The 24,614-nt window shown below is 38.9% G+C and overlaps 1 protein-coding gene and 2 long non-coding RNA genes across 10 annotated transcripts in view; 1 reads left to right on the plus strand and 2 right to left on the minus strand.

Annotated features, from left to right (window-relative positions):
* Window positions 1–1,985: 1,985 nt before the first annotated feature.
* LOC103563535 (uncharacterized) lies at window positions 1,986–13,532 on the minus strand. The gene is made up of 3 exons (XR_547904.2): window positions 13,410–13,532; window positions 11,360–11,430; window positions 1,986–2,246 (listed from the first exon to the last, which is right to left on the minus strand). It is a non-coding gene; the product is annotated as an uncharacterized lncRNA (long non-coding RNA).
* Window positions 13,533–21,283: 7,751 nt separating this feature from the next.
* LOC103563530 (uncharacterized) lies at window positions 21,284–24,273 on the minus strand. 6 transcript variants are annotated; one of them, XR_011541113.1, is made up of 3 exons: window positions 24,127–24,273; window positions 23,419–23,658; window positions 21,284–23,173 (listed from the first exon to the last, which is right to left on the minus strand). It is a non-coding gene; the product is annotated as an uncharacterized lncRNA (long non-coding RNA). The 6 variants fall into 6 exon arrangements; XR_011541114.1 differs by having other exon boundaries at window positions 24,083–24,217; XR_011541115.1 differs by having other exon boundaries at window positions 24,078–24,216.
* Window positions 23,682–24,614, plus strand: part of RAB30 (RAB30, member RAS oncogene family) — an 88,652-nt gene continuing 87,719 nt past the window's right edge. Inside the window, exon 1 of one of the 3 annotated variants that reach the window (XM_008539020.2) lies at window positions 23,682–24,580. The gene's annotated coding sequence lies outside the window, so the exon portion shown is untranslated. The remainder of the gene's footprint in view (window positions 24,581–24,614) is intronic. The other 2 variants (XM_070623996.1, XM_070623995.1) reach the window with 2 other exon arrangements.

Raw genomic sequence — 24,614 nt, forward strand, 5'->3', positions numbered from 1 at the left:
TACTGAGGTGGCTAGGTTCTCTAGGACAATGGTGAATAAAAGAATTCTCATTCTTGATCTCAAAGGGAAATTTTTTGTCTTTTAACCATTAAGTATGATATAGTTTTTAAAGTTATCTTTTATCAACTTAAGAAAGCTTCTGCCTCCCTAAGTGTAAATTTTTTTATAGATATCTTTTATCAGTTTAAGAAGTTCTCTTCCACTTCCAACCTGCCACGTGTTTTGTTTTTATGAGTGGATGTTAAATTTTATCAAAATCAGTTAAGGTATAAATCACATTTTTTATTTTTAAAAATATTAAACCAAAATTATATTCCTGATATAAATACATGATCATGATGCATATTTTGGATTTGCTTTTCTAGTATTTTATTTAAGATTTCTATATCATATTCAAGAGTAAAATCAGCCATTTACCTTTGCAAAGTGGGTTTTCTTATCAATCTTACAAAGTGGGTTTTGGTAACTGCATTTTACTTATGACTCCTAAGAAGTTGAATAACTCACCAATGCCACATAGAGCTAGTTAGTGGTTATGCCAGGACTGAAAATCAGGTCTGTCTGAACACAAAGCCTGTTTGTTCCCTCTAAGCCACATAGCTTCCGTGAACATTTATTAAGGCTTCAAAGCCAACTGCCTAGCTCCCACATGTTTCTAAGACAGAAGATAGAAGGGAGGAGCATGATAAGGGTAATAGCAGCAAATAGTCTTGGGAGGCTGTGCTAATATTCTGATTCACCAAAGCCAAGAAGAAATAATTCATCTGCATTTGAGGAGAAAATCTGAAGTCAAGTGCCTAAGTAGCTATCCATGCAATTCTATAGGAATCAATTTTGCAAATAAGCATGAAAAAGAGGAAAACACAGCAACAGTTACTAGATCAAAAATATGACATGAGATCATTCAGAGACCAAGAGTAATCCAAATTATAGGAATTCAATTTCTCAAGACAAAAATATGGCTCCAGGGGAGCTGGCCCCCGTGGCCAAGTGGTTAAGTTCACGCGTGCTGCTTCAGCAGCCCAGGGTTTCGCTGGTTCGAATCCTGGGCACGGACATGGCACCACTCATCAAGCCATGCTGAGGCGGCATCCCACATGCCACAACTAGAAGGAACCCCAACTAAAAATATACAACCATGTACTGGGGAGCTTTGGGGAGAAAAAGGAAAAATAAAATCTTTGGAAAAAAAAGGCTCCAGTTAAGTATTGTAATGTCTAGAAGTGAAGGAAACTATTGGTAATATACAGGCTAACTTGAGGGAGAAATCTAAAATGCACATTTCAGCTCCTGGATTTGAATAAACAAGAGAAAAACCTCATCAAGATGGAAGAAGGATTCCCGAGGCAGTACAGAAAATGTATTCAGGGCTGGCTCCGTGGCTGAGTGGTTAAGTTTGCGCACTCTGCTTCAGTGGCCTGGGGTTTTGCCAGTTCAGATCCCGGGTGCAGATGCGGCATTGTTCATCAAGCCATGCTGAGGTGGTGTCCCACATAGCACAACCAGAAGGACCTACAACTAGAATATAGAACTATGTACTGGGGGGCTTTGGGAAGAAGAGGAAGAAGAAAAAAAATTGGCAACAGATGTTAGCTCAGGTGGCAATTTTTATTAAAAAAGAAAGAAAATGTATTTATAGTTTTTACATATTTTTAAAACTTAGTCTATAGAGCATAAGGTGCTGCAGGCATGGTATCTCCATTCCTTGAGGTGTTCCCAGTGGTGTCTATGAAAAGCTTTGGAAACCAGAGTATAAATCAATGATTCCTGGCATTTTCTCATACCCAAAGGACCTTTACAGGTATTTGCTCATAAGCTATCTCATAAAAGTAATCTTCATCTTTCTTAAGTTAATCACCCTTTTGATTGTACATCATGTGCCAGACACTGTGAACATTTTCTCTCTCCCTCTCTGAGTTCTTATCAAACCTTGTTTTATTAGAGTACACTAATTACTGTAACAAACAACCCCTACATCTCAATAATTAACACAATAAAAGTTTATTTCTGGCTCACATCACAATCCAACACAGGTTAAAGGTAGGGAGAGAAACAGGGAGCCCCTTGCACCTAATGGTTCTCCTAGATCCTCTGACAGATGAGGGGAGAGAGCATGGAGAATTGCAAGGGAAAGTTTCATGGGTCAGGCCTAGAGGTGATGTTGCTCACTTCTGCCCATATTTCATTGGCCAGAACACAGTGATGCGGCTCCAAGGGAGACTAAGAAACGTAGTCCTCTTGTGTGCCTAGGAGGAAAAGGAAAATATTTTGGTGAACAACTAGTTAGCCTCTACCATGATAGTATATTATGAGGATTAAATGAATTCTTGTAAAGAGTTTAGCGCAGCATCTCTGGGCACATAGGGTTCAACAGTATCCCGTTAAACTCTTCTCAGTGAGATAGGTACTGGTATTAATCATCCTGATTTTAGAAATGAAAAACAGACTCCAAGAGGTTTTGCTTTCCCAAAATTGCATGGCTAGTAAATAGCAGGGCTGAGATTAAATCTAGGTAGGTCTGACAAGGTCCATTTTCTTAAAACTAAAATGTATTTCTTTTTTTTAGATTGGCACCTGAGCTAACAACTGTTGCCAATCATTTTTCTTCTTCTTCTTCTTCTTCTTCCTCTTTTCTTCTTCTTCTTCTTCTCCACAAAAGCCCCCCAGTACATAGTTGTATATTCTAGTTGTGAGTACCTCTGCTTGTACTATGTGGGACACTGCCTCAGCAAGGCCTGATGAGCGGTGCTAGGACTGCGCCCAGGATCTGAACCAGTGAAACCCTGGGCTGCTGAACCAGAATGCACAAACTTAACCACTCAGCCATGGGGCTGGCCTCTAAAATGTATTTCTTTGAGGCACTTGATGCTCGTAGGTCCTACCTTTGTTCAGACAGGTCACGCTCTCAAAGGTTCGGCTATGTTCAGCTCTTCTCATTTCCTGGGAAGTCATGTTGTACCCTTCCCATTTGTCATTCATAAATGAATTTCAGCCAATCATGGCTAAAGATGGGATTGGTTACTGTCGCTTGATTGCTACAATTTCTGTTGCACAGACCCCTAATTTCCAAAGTGGAGTGTGCTCACTCTAGAGGTATACAAGACAATCCACTGAGATGTGGTAAGAACTTTTAAACTTCTATGTATGTTTATTATTCATAAAAAATTAAACTCTATTAATATGGATTGAACTTGGCATGCACACACTTTCCCTACATTTGATGCTCACATGTCACATGAGGTATGAATAGAAGTTCTTTCACTTTCAGCATTTAGTGACATATGGCAGTTCAAAAAAGGATTTACAGATTTTTTTGAAGTCTAATTTTCGCTAAACTAAATCTCACAAAGTGAGCCACTGGTTTAAAAAGATGACTGAAAGAAAAAACCCCTGTGAGTTGAAGATGATACATAGCAGGACAAAAAAAATTGACGCTTCTACTTAGCACCAGTTACACTATGAGGTTCAATACAATGATGATCTAACCAAATCTGACAAATCGACCAAAAAAATCCAAAACTATTAAGTAGCCTATTTGAAATATTAATTTGTGTTCACCATTAATAACAAATACAGAATCCTAAGTATATATTTTGCCTTGAGATGAAATAGTTTATTTCAACTTCATGTCATTCCTGAAAAATTTTTATTTCATCTACATTTGATAATTGTATAATAATACAAGAAATAATCTATTTATATTGAGGGTATGTGCCCAAATTAAGTGTACTTAATTTGAGATTACTGACTTAGACAAAGCCTTTCCACCTTTCTCCAACTAAGAGTTCTCGCCTGTAACACAGCAGAGACTAATACCTAATGATCATGCAATAGAAGTTAGTTTGCTACTATTAACCCTACGTTCAGTTCCAAAGCCCAAGGAGGTACAGATGATTCTAATGTAGACAGACAGACATTTACTATAAACCCCACCATTTCACCTCAAGTAAACAATGTCATCTGGTCTTTCTGGAGACAGTTTCTTTGTAACCATAAAATTTGCTACACTTATAATGTTAGATCTAAAAGGCAGTCATATTGACTTGAGGAATCCCAGAAAGGACTCCTTTTAAAGGCTCTCTTTTAGAGTGACTTGAGGAAACCCAGAAAGACCTCTTAACTCCTCCTCTACCATCAAAAGCCTCGTACCTCATTCCCACCTGAAGTCCCAATAATAGCATGTATTCCTGTGAAGGAGACTACCTTTACCTCACTCCCCACTCCCGAGTTCACCTTCCCTGCTCTGTGCTCCCAAGCACCTAGTATAAACCTCAATAACAGCACTTTGAATGCAGACACCTTGTTCACGTGTCTGCCTACCTGCTGAATAACATGCTCTGGCGGGGATAAAGGCTATCTTATTCACAGGTGTTAGAGTTAGACAGTACTGACTATATGACCTTAGACATGTTACCAAACTTCTCTTGATCTAGGGTCTCATCTATAAAGTGGGAAAATACTTTATAGGGTTGCTGTGAACATTAAATGAGACAATAGGGGCCAGCTCCGTGGCCGAGTGGTTAAGTTTGCGGGTTGTGCTTCAGTGGCCCAGGGTTTCACCGGTTCCAATCCTGGATGTGGACATGGCACCACTCGTCAAGCCATGATGAGGCGGCATCCCACATGCCACAACTAGAAGGACCCACAACTAAAAATACACAGCTATGTACCAGGGAGCTTTGGGAGAAAAAGGAAAAATAAAATCTTTTTAAAAAAAGAGACAATATTTTAAAAAATATTTTGCTTATTTTCACTGTTCATTGAAAGTTATTACTGTTTTCTCTACCCCTCTCACCCAACACAATAATAAATATCTTTTGAGTGCATGTTAAGTGAAAGAATGATGAACCAATTAATTTAAGCTTTGAGATTCTCTTATACAATGAGTTTTCTTTGAATAATAATATTTCAAGAGTGTTTACTATGTCTCAGGTACTGTGGTATATGCTTTATATATGTTTGATCTTCACAACAACCGTATGAAGTAGGTACTACCTTAATCCCCATTTCATACATGAGAAAACTGAGGCTTAGTAATTTATGCACAGTTGAGCAGTGGAGCCAAGATTGGAATTCAGGTCTATCTGACTCTAGGGCCCATATTCTTAACCACCATGTTCACTGCAGAGGAATACTTAAGGTTTAAATGCCCAATTTTCAGCCATGCTCACAGCTAGTCCTGTGGTTTTATTGCCAAACACAGAACAAGCTGTATATATTTTGATTTAGAGATAACACTGCATAGACCATTCACAAACACTTCATAGAGACCATCCTGTTCCGTCCCTCACAAGGCTGTGCCCTCAGAAAAGCAATGTGCATAGCAGTGCCAGGAATCAGATCCTTTGAAGTATAGAGCCCATGAAATCAACCTGCCTGGGCTTTGGCCCATCTGCTAGTTCTGAGTCAGCTGGCAGGCAAAAGGGCCAGAGGCTCAGATCTAATCAGCTCCTGAACAGGCTCGACCACGCCACCTCCACCTTCCTCAACCTTTCTTATCCTTCCAACCTGATTTTGCCACAAGAAACTTGTTTGCGGGGGAAGGCACCATTTCCCTCAGAAATGGCCTAGTAACTCCTTTAGTCCATCTCTTGCCATGGACAGCCACACTTACTTCATAAATGACGAGTGATTGATACTCAACGCTGAAAGCTTTGGTAGTGTATCAGAATGGAGCGAAGACTTTGGAGTCAAATCTGTCAGGGTTCAAAGTCTCAGTTTGCAATATTTTTAGGCAAATTGTCTAATCTCTTTAAATTTCAGTTTTCCTATTCATAAATTAGTGATGAAAATATTAAGGATATTTTACTGAGTTGTTATAAAGATCGAGAAGCATGTGAATGAAATGTATGTAATGTACTTGGAACAGTGCCTTTGCTTACAATAAGTACTCAGATGTTATCTATAACTATTAGCCTGGGGTAAGTGAGAGTCTATTCAATGGAGACTTTATTCCTCTCCACCTAGAAAGTTCTTGTGTAAATTAAAAAACCTTTGGCACAGAGCAAGTGCTCCAAACATTGATCCATTTGATCAGTAAACTCCTCTTCTCTTTTCCACTTTAATAATAATAAATGACTGGAGTTTCTTCCATCACAAGCCTGGGTGAGGTGTTGCCTTGCTGTCAGTACAAATGGGAAAACACTATTGGAGATTAGGTAAACATCCAAGTAATTTCTCTAGCTGGACTGTACTAGGCCTTAAGGATTTTATATCAAGGTAAGGGCCAGACGTGTTTAGAAAACTGTATAGTTTACATGACATTCAGTTTTCCTGTAACCAATCTGATCCTCACAACTTTATGGGATAGTTTTCATACTACATTTGGAATTATTTAGAACATTTGTTTTACACATCATTCTCCTCCACTATAAGACAAGGACAATTTTTTTCGTCATCTTTCTCTACCCAGATAAAATTTCACAGATGAGAACACTGGTCTAAAAGAGTTTTCAGTGGGTTTCTGAATGGGGAGAGGTAAAAAAGAAACAGAAATCATTCCATCCAGAAAGCCAGAGATATGTTACCTACATAAAATAAGCTTTGTGACAAACCTTAATTTCTTTATCTGTAAAATTACATAATCCCTACTTCAAAAGCCTTAAAAAGATAAAGAATGTAATCATGGTCCTTTGGTTGTAGCACATATTAATGAACCTAAAAATAAGTTGGATACAATTTCTGCTCATAAAAAGAAAATTGAGGGGCTGGCCCTGTGGGCGAGTGGTTAAGTTCGCGTGCTCCGCTGCAGGTGGCCCAGTGTTTCGTTGGTTCCAATCCTGGGCTCGGACATGGCACTACTCATCTTAACCACGCAGCATCCCACATGCCACAACTAGAAGGACCCACAATGAAGTATATGTACTGGGGGGCTTTGGGGAGAAAAAGGAAAAAAAAAAATAAAAATCTTAAAAAAAAAAAAGAAAATTGAATATGACCATTAGTTAATGGTCAGGAGGCACGGTGTGATTTTCTCAAATCTACAAAGGACTGATAAAGAATGGCAGCACTATACAGCACTGTAAGTACTACAAGTTAACAGAACTATGTTTCTAGGCTGCCTAGATACCCAGAGATATTTCCAGGGCTGAGTTCTTAACCTGGGGCTGAGAACACTCCAAAAGTATGGGTTTTACACAAATACAGATGTGGAGGTGTAGGGTAAGGCAAGGGACTTGATTGTTTCTTTTTGTGTATAGTAGGAGAGGTGACATCCTGCATGGGTCCACAGTTTTTACAAAATTCTTAGAGGTCCACACACCCAAAGAATCACTACTAGGGCATGAGAAAAATCCCTATTCATTCAACGAATATCCACCAAGCACTTACTATGTAAAGGTACCATGCTGTCTGTGCCCTCATATAGAGAATGATATGAAAAACAATTATTCTGAATACTTCCAATGATTTATGGCATGAAAAAATTTTTCTTCTTTTTGTTATTGGACAAACAGGCTCCCTTTGTGATGTCTCTCTATCCATCTGCCTATCTTAATGACCTACAGAAGACAGGCCTGTATAAAGTGCCTAGCACACAGTAGGCCCTCAACTGCAAGTTCCTGTCCCTTCACTTATCAATTTAAATCCACATCCATCGCCACCACCTTTTCCCCCTCTCTAGTGCTATGTTAATATTCATTGAAGTGAGTTCTTGCTGTTGGAGTATGTTATCCACGATGGGAGTAGGAGACATGGTGTGATTTTCCCATATCTACACACCTATAAAGGATGGAGCACTGTAAGTCTTTAAATAAGATAGGTCAAATACCCTACATTAAAAGTTCTGGCACACAGAAGGTACTGAATGAATAGTGACTTAAACAAACAAAAAAATCAAAATCAGAAGAACAACAGGTACAGACCCAGAGGAAGTGAGAATAGAACATTGGTAAGTTTTAGAGGGTTTCATAGTCATAAAATGTAAAACTACAAGGGACCTTAGAGTATACACAGTCATTCTATAAATGAGAAGACTGAGGGTCAGAGAGCTCTATCACCGGAGCCCAATTCAGATCAGTCTTAACTTTGCAGCTTCTGACATCAAACTAAATATCATATTGCAGGCGAGTAGGAGATTTTGGCTTACAGACCTATTTTTCCACCTCTCCCCTACCAGACTGTTAGACTTCCAAGGGCACATCCGTGTTTAGTTATCTTGATGGCCCCAGAATCTACCTAGTGTAATATCTGACACCTAGTGGATACTCAATGAATATTTGCTGAAGAAACAAAAGTCCTGTTTTAAGCACAAAAGGAAATGTGAAAATACATATAGTATAGCTCCTGATCTCAAAGGAACTTACAACTTAGTGGTCATGTATCCTCAATATAGTGAGCAGTACGCAAACTTAAGTGGGAAATAAAGGAGGACAGAAGGTAGGGAAAGATTGAGTGAAGGCTTCACCTATCTCAATGTTCTATTATGAACATTAATGCTATAGTGTGGAACAGACCCTTTAATGTCCTTTCATACAGCTGTGGCTGATGATAAAAAACCTTACTGGGTGACAGGAAAATAGAACAGATGTAAGCAGTTTATCTAAAAATGCTTTCCCTAATTGCACAATATTTTTTTATTTTTAAAGTAATTGAGATGGACAGCCTTAGACAAAACTGCATCATCTTAGAATTTGTTACCATAAAGAATCAAGTCCCAAAGGAAAACAATAATTAATGTCACCGAAAACCAAGTCATTCTGGAAAACATTTTGTGGGCTTCCTTTGGAAGATAAACTTAAGTGTTACAGTAATAGCTTTATGGTCATGGCATTAAACATAGGACATAAAAGCTCAGCTATCAAGAAATAATATTTTATTCTCAAATATCATGGCCCTCTCTGGACTGGGAATCAAGGATTCCAATTGTCTCTAGTCCAGGCCATGTAGGATTTCATGAAGCAATGTTCTATTTTCTTCACTGTCTGAAACAGTCTACTTCACTAGCACAAAATGTGTCACAAAAGAATTAGGTGATAAGGGGTGATTCAATTATTACATAAAGGACTAAGGAATCCAAAGTTTTATAATTTACTTATTCCTTAAACAATAGCTGTATACCTGCTGTGTATGTGTCAGGCAGAAGAAAGAGTGTACTAACTACAGGTAACAATAACATCGGGCTGCCAAAGTCAGCTTACCGGTTTATGAGGCAGTCATTTTGCAGCTTTGTGCTAAAAGGGAAGGAAAGTTAGAAGGTAGAATCAAGTTGTTTCCTAGACATTGAAATCAGCTTTTGGGGAACATTGTGAACTTTAAAGGTGGTTTTCTGATTCTCTCCACTGGCCTACAATTAGTCATGGGTTCTACCTTTCCCAGGTCAAGTAATAAATGATGCAGTATATTCACAATTATTTTCACCAAAATATAAATTGTCATGTGGTCTGCACAAGAACTACAAGATAAAAGAGGATACTGGAAATTAAAATTATTCTGTAAAGTCTGGGATTATGCTGTCACTGTGTTTATGCTCCCAAGTATCAAATCACCTAGATAACTATTCTGGAAATGACTACAGGTTGACAATCCCTTATCCTAAATCCTTGGGACCAGGTATGATGCAAAACTTAGAAATCCTGAGAGTTTAGAATGGCAGTAAGGTGCATACACCAGGCATTATGGGATGTCCCCAGCAGAGCACACTACAATGAAACAGTATTTCTGCAGTGAAGTGAATGAACGCTCACACTAAGTAGCATGGGTAAAGCCTGTAAATGGCTTCACATCAGTACAGGTCAGGCCAGGTTTTACTTCCCAGCTACCCAATTTCTTCAAATGTAAAATTTCTATTTATTTTCTTCAAGTTATGGATTGACCAACATGAGTCAGAACTGTAATAATCTGTATATGCACTAACTTAGAGATATTGTTCTAGTGTTCCCCATGTGGATCAAAAGGGCTTAAAAAACACTCTTCACTCTCATCGACATTTTCTTAGTCATCATTAACAATGATGTTTTTGTCCAAGCTACTTTACTGCTTTCTAAAAAAGCCATGTGAAAATATACCCCACTGATATTGATGGGGGGTGGGGAGGTAGAGGGGGCATTAAAAAATTCCCTTAGGGGCCGGCTCCGTGGCCGAGTGGTTAAGTTCGTGCGCTCCACTGCGGCAGCCCAGGGTTTGGATCCTGGGCGCGGACATGGCATCGCTCGTCAGGCCACGTTGAGGCGGCATCCCATATCCCACAACTAGAAGGATCTGCAACTAAGATATACAACTGTGTACAGGGGGGATTTGGGGAGATAAAGCAGGGAAAAAAAAAAAAAAAAGATTGGCAACAGTTGTTAGCCCAGGTGCCAATCTTTAAAAAAAAAAAAAAAAAATTCCTTTAGCTGTAAATTACCAACACAAACCCCAGAAACCCTGAAATGTTCTTGGAGGGTAGAATAGAAAAGCAAAAAAGATACCAAGCATATTGTGAAGGCAAAGCAGAGAAAATTATTACAGGATAAACTACAGCTTATCCATCAAGTTTTAAAAATACTATATATTTTCAAATAAGACTTTTATAAATGTGCTTTAAATAGTTACGGAACTTTTATTTCATCATCCGGTCTTAGTTTCCCATAACTGTGTCTCTTTGGGAAATGTGGGAAAAAGACTACATTTGTAGTCTTGGCCAAATGGAGATACTTAAGTCTGGGACATTTACTTTGTTTCCTTTTTTGTTTCCCCTAAAGTAAAGGATACAGTAGTTCTTGTGTAGCAGATTTTAAAGGTTGAACAATCCTGGGTTCTATTCTCAATTCCTCTACTTGTTAATGTGTGACCCTGGGCAGATTTGTGCCTTAATTTTAAAATGGAGGTGGTTCCTAATGAAAATGGTTGCTAAATATATACTTATGGCAGTACTTATTAGCTTTCTGTTGAAACTGAATATTCCTCTTCATTCACTTATTGAATGTCTACTAAGGAAGAAGAGGTATTTTTAATTTCTACAGTTGGAGGTAGGTTAACAATGAAATGTTTGAGTAGCGTTGAGAAACAGAGGTACCACAGATTTGAAGCTGACCAGGTGAGGATAAACTGAGTATGCCAGGCACTTTCCTAGGCTTTTGGAATACATCAGATACAGTGAACAAAACAGACAAAAATCCCTCCCTCATGGAGGTTGCACACCACTGGGACCACTTGAAGATGCTAAGCTCTACTCTTTAATTCTATCTACAAGAGACACTACTTGGGTTACAAACAACCCCTCCAATCTGTTCATTTATAGAGTAAATAGAGTTCTATAGTTAGTCCCTACTATGTTGTTCTGTCTTTCATGTTGTACCTTGATGAATGTTCTCTAAAATTGTGAATCCCTTATGAAAAAGGTGCATTCATGCATTCTGTTATTGAGCTCCTAATAACGTACCAAATGTGGTGGATGTAGACCAGCTTGGATACTAAATCCACTTTCAGACAATTCCAAAGCAGCCTCTTCCCCTGCTCCCCATGGAACAAATAGAGATAATTTAGTTTGGTTTTTTTTTTGAGGAAGATTAGCTCTGAACTAACTACGGCCAATCCTCCTCTTTTTGCTGAGGAAGACTGGCCCTGAGCTAACATCCATGCCCATCTTCCTCTACTTTATACATGGGATGCCTACCACAGCATGGCTTTTGCCAAGTGGTGCCATGTCCGCACCCAGGATTGGAGCTGGCGAACCCCAAACCGCCGAGAAGCAGAACGTGCAAACTTAACCTCTGTGTCACTGGGCCGGCCCCTAATTTAGCACTTTCTAAAAAGTATCTGAGTCTTCACCACGAGAAATATAACTTCCTTAAATCCACTTTATGGTGTAAATATTTTGATTTTGAATTACATGAGGTAAGGCATCACAAGGTTTTCAGCGCTTAGGTCTCTAGAGATTTTAATCAGGCCTTGGATACAACTGTGAAAAAGAGAAAGTTCCTATCATCAAAAAGTTTCATCAGGGGCCAGCCCTGTGGCCGAGTGGGTAAGTTTGTGCGCTCCACTTTGGTGGCCCAGGGTTCGGATCCTGGGCGTGGACATGGCACCGCTCATTAGGCAATGTTGAGGTGGCATTCCACATGCCACAACTAGAAGGACCTACATCTAAAATATACAACTATGTACTGGGGGGATTTGGGGAGAAAAAAGCAGGAAGAAAAAGAAGATTGGCAACAGTTGTTAGCTCAGGTGCCAATCTTTAAAAAAAAAAAAGTTTAACCAGTATTTTTTTTTTTTTGAGGAAGATCAGCTCTGAGCTAACATCCGCCGCCAATCCTCCTCTTTTTCCTGAGGAAGATGGGCCCTAAGCTAACATCCATGTCCATCTTCCTCTACCTTATATGTGGGACGCCTACCACAGCATGGCTTGCCAAGCGGTGCCATGTCCACACCCAGGATCCAAATGGCAAACACTGGGCCACCAAAGCAGATGTGTGAACCTAACCACTGTGCCACCGGGCCAGCCCTAACCAGTGTTCTTAATCAGAAGTTCACAGAATTCAGGCGGTCCATGAACTTGGACGGGAAAAATTACATCTCTATTTTCAAGAGCTTCTAATAAAATTTGAATGTAGGCAATGGATCACAGTAGTGTGAACAGTAAATGTGACTGTCACAGGTGAACTGATATATTCATATTACGATTGCTGCAGACAACTTGAAATATCATTTACGCTCATCACTATGTTGAAATTACAGTAGCTATTAGAGCCAGTGCTAGATCTTGTTAATGAGTCATTAAAGCATACATAGTTCTTTATCAAAAACTTGTGGGGCTGGCCTGGTGGCACAGCCATTAAGTTCCCACATTCCGCTCCAGTAGGCCAGGATTCACTGGTTCAGATCCTGGGTGTGGACCTACGCACCACTTGTCAAGTCATGCTGTGGCAGGCATCCCACATAAAATAGAGGAAGATAGGCACAGATGTTAGCTCAGGGCCAGGCTTCCTCAGCAAAAAAAAAAAAAGAAAAGAAAAGAAAAAAAAAGAGGAGGATTGGATGCAGATGCTACTCAGGCCTAATCTTCCTCAAAAAAAAAAAATTTTGTTAGGGAGGCTGGCCCCGTGGCCTAGTGGTTATGTTTGGCAGGCTCCACTTCAGTGGCTCAGGTTCGGTTCCCAGGTGCAGACCTATACCTCTTGCTGGTTGCCATGCTGTGGCAGCAACCCACATACAAGATAGAGGAAGACTGGCACAGATGTTAGTTCAGGGCAACTCTTCCTCAAGTAAAAAAAAAAAAAGTTAAACATCTTATAATTATTTCAATATTATTGGCTTCCTCTGTAATCCAATATACTGTACTTTATTATGCATTTAAAAACATTTTTTTTTCCTGAAAGGTGGCCTATATTAACTTTTACTACATTGACAAAGGGGTCCAGGACAATAAAAAGGTTGAGTTTAATAGTCTAGAGGGCCTTATACTTGGTAATTACTCAATATATACTTACAGAATGAAAGAAATGGATGTAGATCTGGTTGAAACTCTGCCTCCCAAATACTGATACTTTGGATATCTATAATAAGAGTATTGCAGGGCTTCTTATTCGAAAAACAAATTTTTTTAATCAAATACTTTAGATGAAGACATGGGTCATATAATTTGATCATTTCCCTAAAAATACCTTATTATACACTTTAATTAAGCAATACTTGTTAATGTGGTTGGATTATATTCTTCGCTGAATATACATACACAGAAACATTTAAAAAATTTTGACATCTGTGTTTTGGAATTGGAGCAGGAATAAGAGGTACTGAGCACAATGGAAAAAAGACTGCATTAGGAAGACAACAAAGAGAGGGGGCCTGTTATTTAGAGGTCTGACTTTGGTGAATTATTTTACCTTGATGCTTTTCAGTAAAATTAGATGGAGAAGAATCACCTGGTGAGTTTATTAAAAATGCAGATCCCCAGATCTCACCCTCAGATTTTTAAGCAGCATATCTAGGTTCGTACACCAGAATCTGCATTTTTACCATGTATCCCAGGAGAATCTGACGCTGGAAGCCTGTAGACCACTATACATTACAGAAAACTATGTATCTGTTGTTCTATGCTAAATGTTACATTTTTAAAGATAAGGAAACAGATTCAAAAAGTTAATTTGCCCTAAACTGACACCTTAGTTACTAGTCACCAGACCAGGAATCCAGAAACCAGGCCTGACTCCAAGGCAGTTCTTTTGAGCTATGCCTTTGGAATTTCTTACAGATCTAACATTCCTCAAGTGGGTTATAAAGCTTGAACTCATTTCAGGTATTTGCAGACCAAACCCTGAAAATGGTTTTATTTTACACAATACTTTCCTTATCTTCTCAATCTTTACACAGTCAGTGATAGAGTCCTTCAGATATGTATCTCTCTCATGATTTACAATGCATATCACATATATGTGTGTGTACCACATATATACACACATCATATATATGGTACACACAAAATATTTAGTGTCTAAAGTATCATTTATTAAGCTAAGTATTTGGTAAACAAAACTGATGGGACATTGACTTACAACACTGAAGGCAGAGAAAATCATACTCTTCATGATAAAAAAACGGCTTAATTTTGAAGGGTATATGTACTTGCAGTAAATCCTAATTTATGGTGAGCAGACTTGCAAAAAACTTTTTGCCTCAAAAAGTGATCTCACGCGTGATAGTGCTTTACATATTCATTCAATTCTTACTGCAACCCAATGAGGAAGATATTATCCCCACTGCACAGATGAAACTGGGGCACAGAGCAAAACAACTTGCTCAAAGTCAACACTGTAATTGGCAGAAGTGTGATTTTAACCCAGGCCAACTTGCTCTGAGACTACGCTCTAGGCCTCTACACTATACTCCCTTTTGAGTGCTTATTAAATGTTAAGCATTTTTCATATATTTCCTTAATTCTTAGCAAAACTCAATGAAGTCGGCAAATATTATTATTTCTTTTTTTGAGGAAGATTAGCCCTGAGCTAACTGCTGCCAATCCTCCTCTTTTTGCTGAGGAAGACTGGCCCTGAACTAACATCCATGCCCATCTTCCTCTACTTTATATGTGGGACGCCTGCCACAGCACGGCTTTTGCCAAGCAGTGCCACGTCCACAGCCGGGATCTGAACTGGCAAACCTGGGCCACTGAGAAGTGGAATGTGTGAACTTAACCACTGTGCCACCGGGCCGGCCCAAATATTTTTATAGTATTGAAAACTGAGTCTCAGAATAACAAACATGTCTGAAGTCATGTTAAGTGTTGAGATTCAAACCCAAATCATTCTGTTGCTAAAGCCCATAGTCTTAATGACTAAACCAACTTCCCAAGATCATATGGTGATGATCTTAAGAGGATTTATCCATCTTAGTGTCTAACAGTATAAACACACACAATGTGAAAGGCTGTAATTCTATTTTGACCTCAACTAGTGCAAAAATATTTTAACAGCATGTCCCTGTCAGTTATCAGAGGAATTGATTTCAAGTTGTCTGAACTGTTAAATGTCTTTTAACTGAACTCGACTGTACCAAGATTTATTCTCAAAATTTGGGGTTATCTCAAACTACAATGGGTCATACATAACCTTTGGGTCTCTACTTAGGTTACTGAAAAAGCAGAATGGGCTCAGGCATGTAAGTGAACAGCCTATATGATGTTTCTCAGACAATTGAGCAGGTATTACATTAATAAATAACAATGAAGTTAATAACTAATCACCTTAGCAGTAAACAGGGGTGTCAAATAGCTTTCTGAATGTGCATATAACCTTGGACCCATGACAATAAACAATTACTATGTTAACATTTGTTTTCATGCCTTTCCCTCCCTCCCTCCAAACGGTGAAATGGTAGGAGATCGCTGGACAGTCTTACATTCTCCAGAAAGAGGTATTAGCTTGGACACAGTCGAGTTTTAGTCTAAACTGGGGAGTCACACTGGATGTATGAGGCCTTGCACTATGTATTGTAGTTCAAAATTAAACTTAGAGCAGAGAGCAAGTCAACTGGTAGCCATAAGCTTGTCCTTTCCTAGAAATACCTCAGGTAACTCCTTCTGGTGCATATCTCATCAAAGGTAATGAAATCATGTTTGGACATACTGAGTCCCAATGCCATATCTAGTAATAACCAACTTCCTTTGATATATTTTTTGATTATACTGAATCTTATCTGTCTTAGCTGCTCCTTTTTTTTTTTTTTTTTTTAAGATTTTATTTTTTCCTTTTTCTCCCCAAAGCCCCCCGGTACATAGTTGTGTATTCTTCGTTGTGGGTTCTTCTAGTTGTGGCATGTGGGACGCCGCCTCAGCGTGGTCTGATGAGCAGTGCCATGTCCGTGCCCAGGATTCGAACCGACGAAACACTGGGCTGCCTGCAGCGGAGTGCTCGAACTTAACCACTCGGCCACGGGGCCAGCCCCAGCTGCTCCCTTTTTTTTGCTGACATCTTTCCATTTATTCCGCCAGTTAAACCTCTGAAGGGAAACAGCAGCTCATTTAAATTCAGTAACGGGATTAGAAAGTTCAGATTATAGAAAACTTAGTTCATAACTGTATCAGAATTGCATTTTCCACTTTTGTGGAGGGCTTTGTTGCCCTGTTGTTTTTCTTTCCTTGGGTATTTTTCTGTATTTCTACAATCATACTTTCCTCACGTAAGGAATCTAAAGAATTCAACTATCTCAGATTTCTCTTCTTCTAAGTAACGTATATTGATAACCACAGCTGGGCAAGAAGAGACAAGGGCTGTTCAAGCGTAACGTTGGTTCACCTGAAGACTGTTTTCACTAACAGTGGTTGTAAGGACCCCAGTCAGATTTGGCCATGAAGCATTAATGATACAGGTATAAATGGCGGCCACCACCTTTTAGAACCAGAAATTTCTCAAAAGCAGCTGAGGCTCATGGTTATTGCTATGTTTTTTTGGAATAATCATAAAAATGCACTACTCGTGGAGTACCAGTTTGGTTAAATAGGCAGCCATGAAAGACCTGGAAATAAGTGAGAAGTGGGAAGGAAAAATAAATCAAATGAAAAGCATTATTAGGTAGAAAAAAATGGCAAAAGTACTTTAGAGCTCTTCCCCCTCAACTCCTGGCCCCATTTCAGGGCAGGATATAATTTTAAGTCCTGACTCCTTTGGGAAATGATCAGACTGCCCTAAAGTAGAATGTGATTTTGACCTTTAACTAGGAAGATTTAAATATAAACCATCTTTTGATGCCACATGCCCTCTGTAACCTATTATTTCTTGCCTCTTTCAGAGCCAAACTTCTTAAAAGTTATCTACATTCAGAACCTATTTCTTTCCCCACTCCCATTCATTCACTCCTCAAATCTCTGAAACCTGGCTTCTTAGTACGCCACTAATTCTTAAGACTTTCCATACAAGCAACCCAGAACTCCAACAAATGCCAAACAGGTCCCAAGAACGAAAAAGATGAGAGAGTAGAGTGTACCTGGAAAACAAGAAAATCCAGCAACCTGTCTCAGGCAAATACATTGCCAGATGAAAAGCAACAAAAATTGTTCATAAATTATCTCAGGAGCAAGAAACAGAGAAGCAAACAATTTTAGAAAGACACACAAATGTGAATGCTGAAAACAGATGTCACAGAACTGCAACTCAAAAGAGGCATAATGCCCAACATTAAAAAAAAAAGTAAACAGAGTTGAAATGGAGAGTCTTGCATTGAGATTGTCAAATGCAAAATAAATAAATGTAAAGTTCATCACCAAAAGTAACACTAATTTTCATTACATTCTCAATTGCTGAGACAGAGTGAAAAAAAAAATAGTTGCACCATACTATTGTTAGGAAGGTATTTCATTGAAACAGCATGAGACTGGTAAAGGTCATGTACACTATAACTTATGTGAGATGCTACTTACGTGCAGTACAGCAATTGTAACGGAAGTGTTCTACTGTTATTTGCAATAGTACAGTTTTATACATTACCACTTCGGCAATTGCTTTATTTCAGCATATTTAAAAACTTAAAATAGGTTTTTCTGTCTTGTATATAAAATACTATGAAACAGTCACAAGGAAATGGCTCTACATATGCTGACGCTGAGCCAGGAGAATAAATGCTGTCCAGTTCGAGGAGGACAACTGCTAAGAAACTATAAAAGATTCCACTTAATACTACATTAATGACTAAAAGTCTAGTGGGGGAGGGTAAGGTAGCAGGAGAGTTGAGTTTTCTCTTGGCTCAAAGTCTTAAAACATTTATAACTTAGGTTATGTCAATTATTATGGTTACTGAACTTTATCTTCCGGTGGTGAAGTAGCTCAAACAAGTCCCCACGCTATTCAATCTGAAAAGCACCTATGTGCTAAATTCATCAAATGAGGAGTTAGGTGTGAAGAGGGTGGCTCTGATGAACATTTCCTAAAACGTTTTAAGATAGAACTCACTGAGGATTAACCTTTACGGCAAATCCAAATGCACACAGCACCCTCAAAGATTCTATATCAAATTAAGAATTATGAATATGTACCTACTTACATAATTGCTTACAATTGCACATCTCTGCAATTCCCTTACATGGCTATATTCAAGAACATTTATATTCAATTAAATTTATCTTCAAACACAGATGGTCCCAATTTATGATGGTTCGTTCGACTTACGGTTTTTCAACTTTACGATGGTGTGAAAGCGATATGCATTCAGTAGAAACCATACTTCAAATTATGAATTTTGATCTTTTCCAAGGCTAGCAATATGCAGTCCAATACTCTTTTGTGATGCTGGGCACACACAGCAAGCTGCAGCTCCCAGTCAGCCACGCGATCATTAGGGTAAACAATTCACACAACCGTTCTGTAGCCATACCACCATTCTGTTCTTCACTTTTAGTCCAGTATTCATTAAATTACATGATATTCAATGCTTTATTACAAAATTGGCTTTGTTAGATGATTTTGTCCAACTGTAGGCTAACGTCAGTGTTCTGAGCACATTTAAGGTAGGCGAGGCTAAGCTACGATGTTTGGTACATTAAGTGTATTAAATTCATTTTCAACTTAAAATATTTTCAATACACAATGGGTTTATTGGGACATAACCCAACCCTAAGTTGAGGAAGATCTGTACTTACTCTTGCAAAGAAATGTTTTCTAGTGCCACCTTCATTATCCAAACCTATTAAAAATTGAGAAATAAAAATCATAGGATAAATAGGGCTCATTTTTCTGGTTAATCATTAAATATGGACATTTGGATTTCAAATCTTGACCTTGGGATATTTACTGCATTACCTTTAGCGGCATATTAAATCTAGCAGCTAAAACTGTGTGTTTGTTACAAACACAACAGTGGGTTGACTAAACTAGAAAATGTTTTAATTTTTCCAGAATATTGTTAACTCAAAATGTTTAAAATATGAAATATTAAAAGTTTCCAGAATTAAAGATCTTCCCTAGGGAAACTCCAACTGTTGAACCCTGAATGGCATGTTCATCTATGTACACTTACAGAAACGTACATTAGAAAACATTTAACTCAATCTAAGGTGAGGTCTGGAAAGATCTTTTGGTAAAATGCTTTTCTCTTTTTCCCCCTTAAATTTGCTTGTCTCAACTCTGTGATCAGGTTAGAATAATCCCTAATGTAACTGTTAGGTCTATATTGCATTTGGGTTGCTGGGATTTCATTTCTGAGACAGGTAAGAAAATTGTTTCTACTTTGGAAAACAGATACAGAAAGGCAGACAACGTGACAGACAGCTGTTCTCTCATAGCTTGGAATATAAAAGCATTACCTTAGAACTTTGTAAGGCATGAAACATTTTTCATAATTTAGAACATCATTTTCTTCTAGAGAATTAGCTACAGCGATTCTCAATGAAGACAGGGCCTGATTTTCATAATCAACTGTGGGCTTTTTAAGCTGTACAGGTGCACAAGCAAAATCTTACTGTTACGTAATTTTTTTTACTTTAGCCACTCCAGGCACTACCATAACCTCTTATTATTTTGCATTCCTTATGTGGTATGGGTTGAAAAAAGATTGTTGCCCTATATCTTCACTATATCAAAGGAAGAAATGGAACTGTATTTTGATAAGAACTTAGTCATACAAGTTTGATTTAACAAACTGTTGAAAGAGTACATCTGAGGTAATCCCTGTCCTCGTGGCCCTAACTGCTCTGGGACTACTTTTTAAAAACTTAAAAAATCCAAAACAAATTTACATGTCTCAAAGTCCTTTGCTAAATGCTTTACATAGATTATTTTGTTTAATCCTCACCAACACTGCTATGAAGCTATATTGTCACTGAAGCTTAGAATGTTACTAATTTCTGTGATACTGAGCAAGCCATTCAAGATAAATTTCAAACTGAAGCAACAGGAATCCAGAGGCCACTGGTATTATTCTCCAAAACACTAAAGGCAGTCAGTTTTCATGTACCATCTCCAAAATCTTTTTGCTCTAAGATGGACCCATTAAGTGTTTGACTCTTGGGGCTGCTTTAAGAATTTCAAATGCTTGTTTTCTTGGGTCTTATCTTTATTCCTTGACAGGTAGGGATGAAAGAACGTTACAGGATTCTGAATGTAAAGACCCCAAATTTAGCAATTAAGTCAAAGAATTTAGAGCTAAAAAAAAGGATACTCTATTATATACCATATACCCAAATATCAAGAATACTAAGCTAACATCAACAGGCACAAGAGAAGACGTTCAACATCATTAACTACCAGGGAAATGCAAATCAAAACTACAATGAGATATCACCTCACTCCTGTCGCAATTGCTCTCATCAATTGCTCTCATTAACGAGACACGAAATAAGTGTTGGAGAGGATGTGGAGAGAAGGGAACTCTTATACACTGCTGTTGGGAGTGCAAACTGGTGCATCCACTAAGGAAAACAGTATAGAGATTCCTCAAAAAATTAAGACTAGAACTACCATACGATCTAACTATTCCACTGCTGGGTATTTATCCAAAGAACATGAAAACATGAATTCGTAAAGATACAGGCACCCCGACATTCACTGATGCATATTCACAATAGCCAAGACTTGGAAGCAACCTAGGTGCCCATCAAGGGACAAATGGATAAAGATGTGGTATATACACACAATGGAATACCAGTCAGTCATAAAAAATGATGACATCTGGCCATTTGTGACAACATGGATGCACCTTGAGGATGTTATGCTAAGTGAAATAAATCAAAGGGAGAAAAGCAAATACCATAAGATCTTACTCCTAAGTAGAAGATAAAAAGAACACTCAATCACATAGAGAGAGACTGGACTGGTGGTTACCAGAGGGGAAGCGGGGAGGGAGGAGAGCAAAAGGGGTGATTAAGCACATGTGTGTGGTGATGGATTGTAATTAGTCTTTGGGTGGTGAACATGATGTAATCTACACAGAAAAGGAAATATAATGATGTACATCCGAAATTTATGGAATGTTATAAACTGTTATCACAATAAAAAAATACATCAATAATTTTTAAAATTTAGGATTTAAAGCAAGTTATTAAATTTTCAGAAAATTCTAGTATTTTGTTGCCTCTGTCTAGGTAGTTCAGTTTCTTTTAAATATCTAAATAGCTTTACCTTAATCTTGTTGTAACACCAAGCTCTTACTGGATAAGTCTCTCTAATAATCAGACTTTCTTAGCATTAGGCTAAACCCTCACTCTAAGAAACAGCTAGTTAAGTCAGGATATTGTGGTATTCTTAAGGCTAAAACAGATCTTCTCTTCCCTTCCAACCTCCCCTCCAACTACCATGTATAAATTGATCCCTAGGTGATTTCCTCATCTACACATTTTCAAAATTCCTTTATGGGTATTATTAGTAATAAATCTGAAATCTTTACGAAATCTTTTGTTACTAGTGCGACACACCACAAAAAATACAAATAATGGGACGTGGACTACAGAGTTTTAAAAATACAGAATAGCTTGTTCCAACCCTGGAGATTAGTATCTTTAAGAGTTCTATAGGTGATCCTGACACTTAACCCTGTTGAAAAAACTCTTGCTCTAACAGCAACTGACTCAATACTCTTTAATGAGCTACCTATAGTTATAATACAAACAAATGTCCTAATTCTTTTTTGAGAGATGAAAACGTTGGTTTCTTTATCTACCTAAGGCATTTCTAAATCCACCTTCCAAAGTTCTCCTAACACAGTGTTTTCTCCAGGACACTGAGGTTATTCTTGCAGAAGCTAGCATCAACAACTTCTGAAATATTAATTTTATAAATGAAATTTGTAAAGAAATGTATGGTTTTTTTCCCCCTAAAAGTTAAGGGCTAAAAAATGGAGTCTTTTTTTAGACATTACTTAGATTTGTTTCATTTCTTTATGGTTAGATGTCCATTGGGTATAAGGCTGGGAAAACTTCAAACTACCCAAACATACGACACATGACAAATTATAGAAATCTCTACATTACACAGGTCTCATTTCTCACATACAAGATTTCTGAGAAATCTGCTGTTTTTTCCCTCCCACAAATGTGTCCTCCATAGTATCAGATCAAGGAGGTTATTGCTTATATAAAGAAATACCTTGTAAAATGAACAATATTCACTGTAAGTTTGTATAAAAGGCAAGAACATCTCTGAATCATCAACCTCTAAAAATAATTTAAGAGTCTGAAACTAAGCCTAAACGTAAACCTGTCCAGGCTCTCTTATTTCTATTACGCCTAAAACACTACTATAATTATACTGGAGGTGGGAAAGAAAATACTAAACGTTTTGTTCCTTTTCCTATACCTACCACCATTACTTGCAAAGAAGGTATTTCTAAATAACAAATATTTCCATGAGCCCTCCCCACTGCTGTATTCATGGATGAGACCAATACGTATCACCTTTGTTTAAAAATGAAACAAAGCCATTTATCTTGTGACTTGTTGCCCAAAACATGACACATAAGATCATTCTTCACAACACTGTTTTTGTAGTTATCTGCATACATCTGAGAGACTGCTTCTACCACATTTTTGTCATCTGTAATCACTCTGTTTAGCCTTTCTTTGACAGAAGAATCCGTTTATCAGCTATAATTTCATTAACTCCTAACAGGTGACGTGCCGACTCTTACTGATCCAAAGTAACTAGTTAATTTTGTTTTCAGAATAATATGCAAAAGGGAAGGAGAAAAACAGCACATCATCAGCATTTTTCACCCTTCAGACACCCTCAGGAGTGTAAAGAAATCCCCCATCTTCCCATACTGTAGACAGACTCTGAAAAAGAACAAACACACAGCATTGTTTTAGTAATATAACTGGGAAAAAAACACAGTTCATTTGAGATACCGGCCTAAGTAACTTAAAGACCAGTGACTTTGGTTTCAGTTAATTAATTAAAAAAAAGATTTTTTAATTAGTCGTATACATGGAGCACCACAAATTAAACACTAAAGGTATTTTTAAAAATAAGTTGGTTATCCAAGCTAATGAACATCCCGTCTCCACAGTATTTTACGTACACTCTAGGTTTAGCCAAGAACCCGTGTTACTTCGGAACCGATCGTCAGCCATCAACAGGCCTATAATCAACAACATCCCCTTTCAACATCTCCCTGCTTTCTCCGGGACGTCGTTTCACAGCGGGCGCGTTACTGCTTTAGGCTCTCCTTGTCTTCTTAACTGTGGGGCCAACGCACCGTCCCTTTCCAGCTTGGCTACCTTGCAACATTGATTTCTTTGGACCCTTTCGCAAACCATTCCTGTATGAAAAACCAATGAGGGTCCGAAACCTTGGGGAGGGGTAAGGAAGGTTAAAAATAAATGACAAGAAGATAAAAAATAAATTGGGGAGGAACAGCCCAACTCCGTGGGTGGAAGCTTCTCCGACCAAAGGTGAGAGGGTCGCCGCCCCGGGTCCCTGCACCCAACCGCCCCAACTGTCCGGCTAGAAGGTCTAAATGACACTCTGCGCCCAGAAGTAAAGTGACGCCTTCAACACCTCAGTTAGAAAATGGAGCAAGAGGCGTAGGCGGCCTATACAACTCCTGCAAGACCGTGAGGCCGAGGCCTCTTGATGCCGCCTCCAGCCGGACCCGCCCTACCTCTGTCCCCCCATGCCGCCTCCACCCCCGCAGTTCCCAGGTCGGGGCCCCAGCTCTCCGACCGGCTTGTCCTTCACCTCACCGTCCCCACCACACCGCCAGTTGGCTTCAGGGCTCCCTAAAAACCTTAGCCTGGCTCCACGGAATCGTCCCAGCATTCCTAACATGGCGGCCGAGTCTCCTTAGCTCCCTTCACCGGCTCCGGGCGCGTCTGACCTTGGCGCATTTTGGGCATTGTAGTTCCGGCGTTAGCCTCGTCCTCCTGCCAGGCCCTAAGAAGACTACAATTCCCAGAATGCAGCGCTCCTGAGCATGGCTATTGGGGCCTTTTGGACAGAGAGATGATGTCATTGCAAAAACCTCACTGCATTCATTGTGCTACGGTCTATCCACCCCCCTGCTGCTGCTAGGCTTGCGATTGCCGCTCGCTCCAGCTGAGCTAAGACTAGCAGCCGCACCAGGGCAGGGACTGACTCCAGCCCTTGGACTTAGGACAACGCAACAGCTTCTCTTGCGTGCGTGACTCATTCGCACATCATTTCTGTTTATGTCTGGGGTGGGGAGAAAAATCCCAATCCAGGTGAGTTGAAGTGATTTATTCAAATGGTTCTACC

Source organism: Equus przewalskii, chromosome 6, assembly GCF_037783145.1.
Source record: "Equus przewalskii isolate Varuska chromosome 6, EquPr2, whole genome shotgun sequence".
NCBI lineage: Eukaryota > Metazoa > Chordata > Mammalia > Perissodactyla > Equidae > Equus > Equus przewalskii.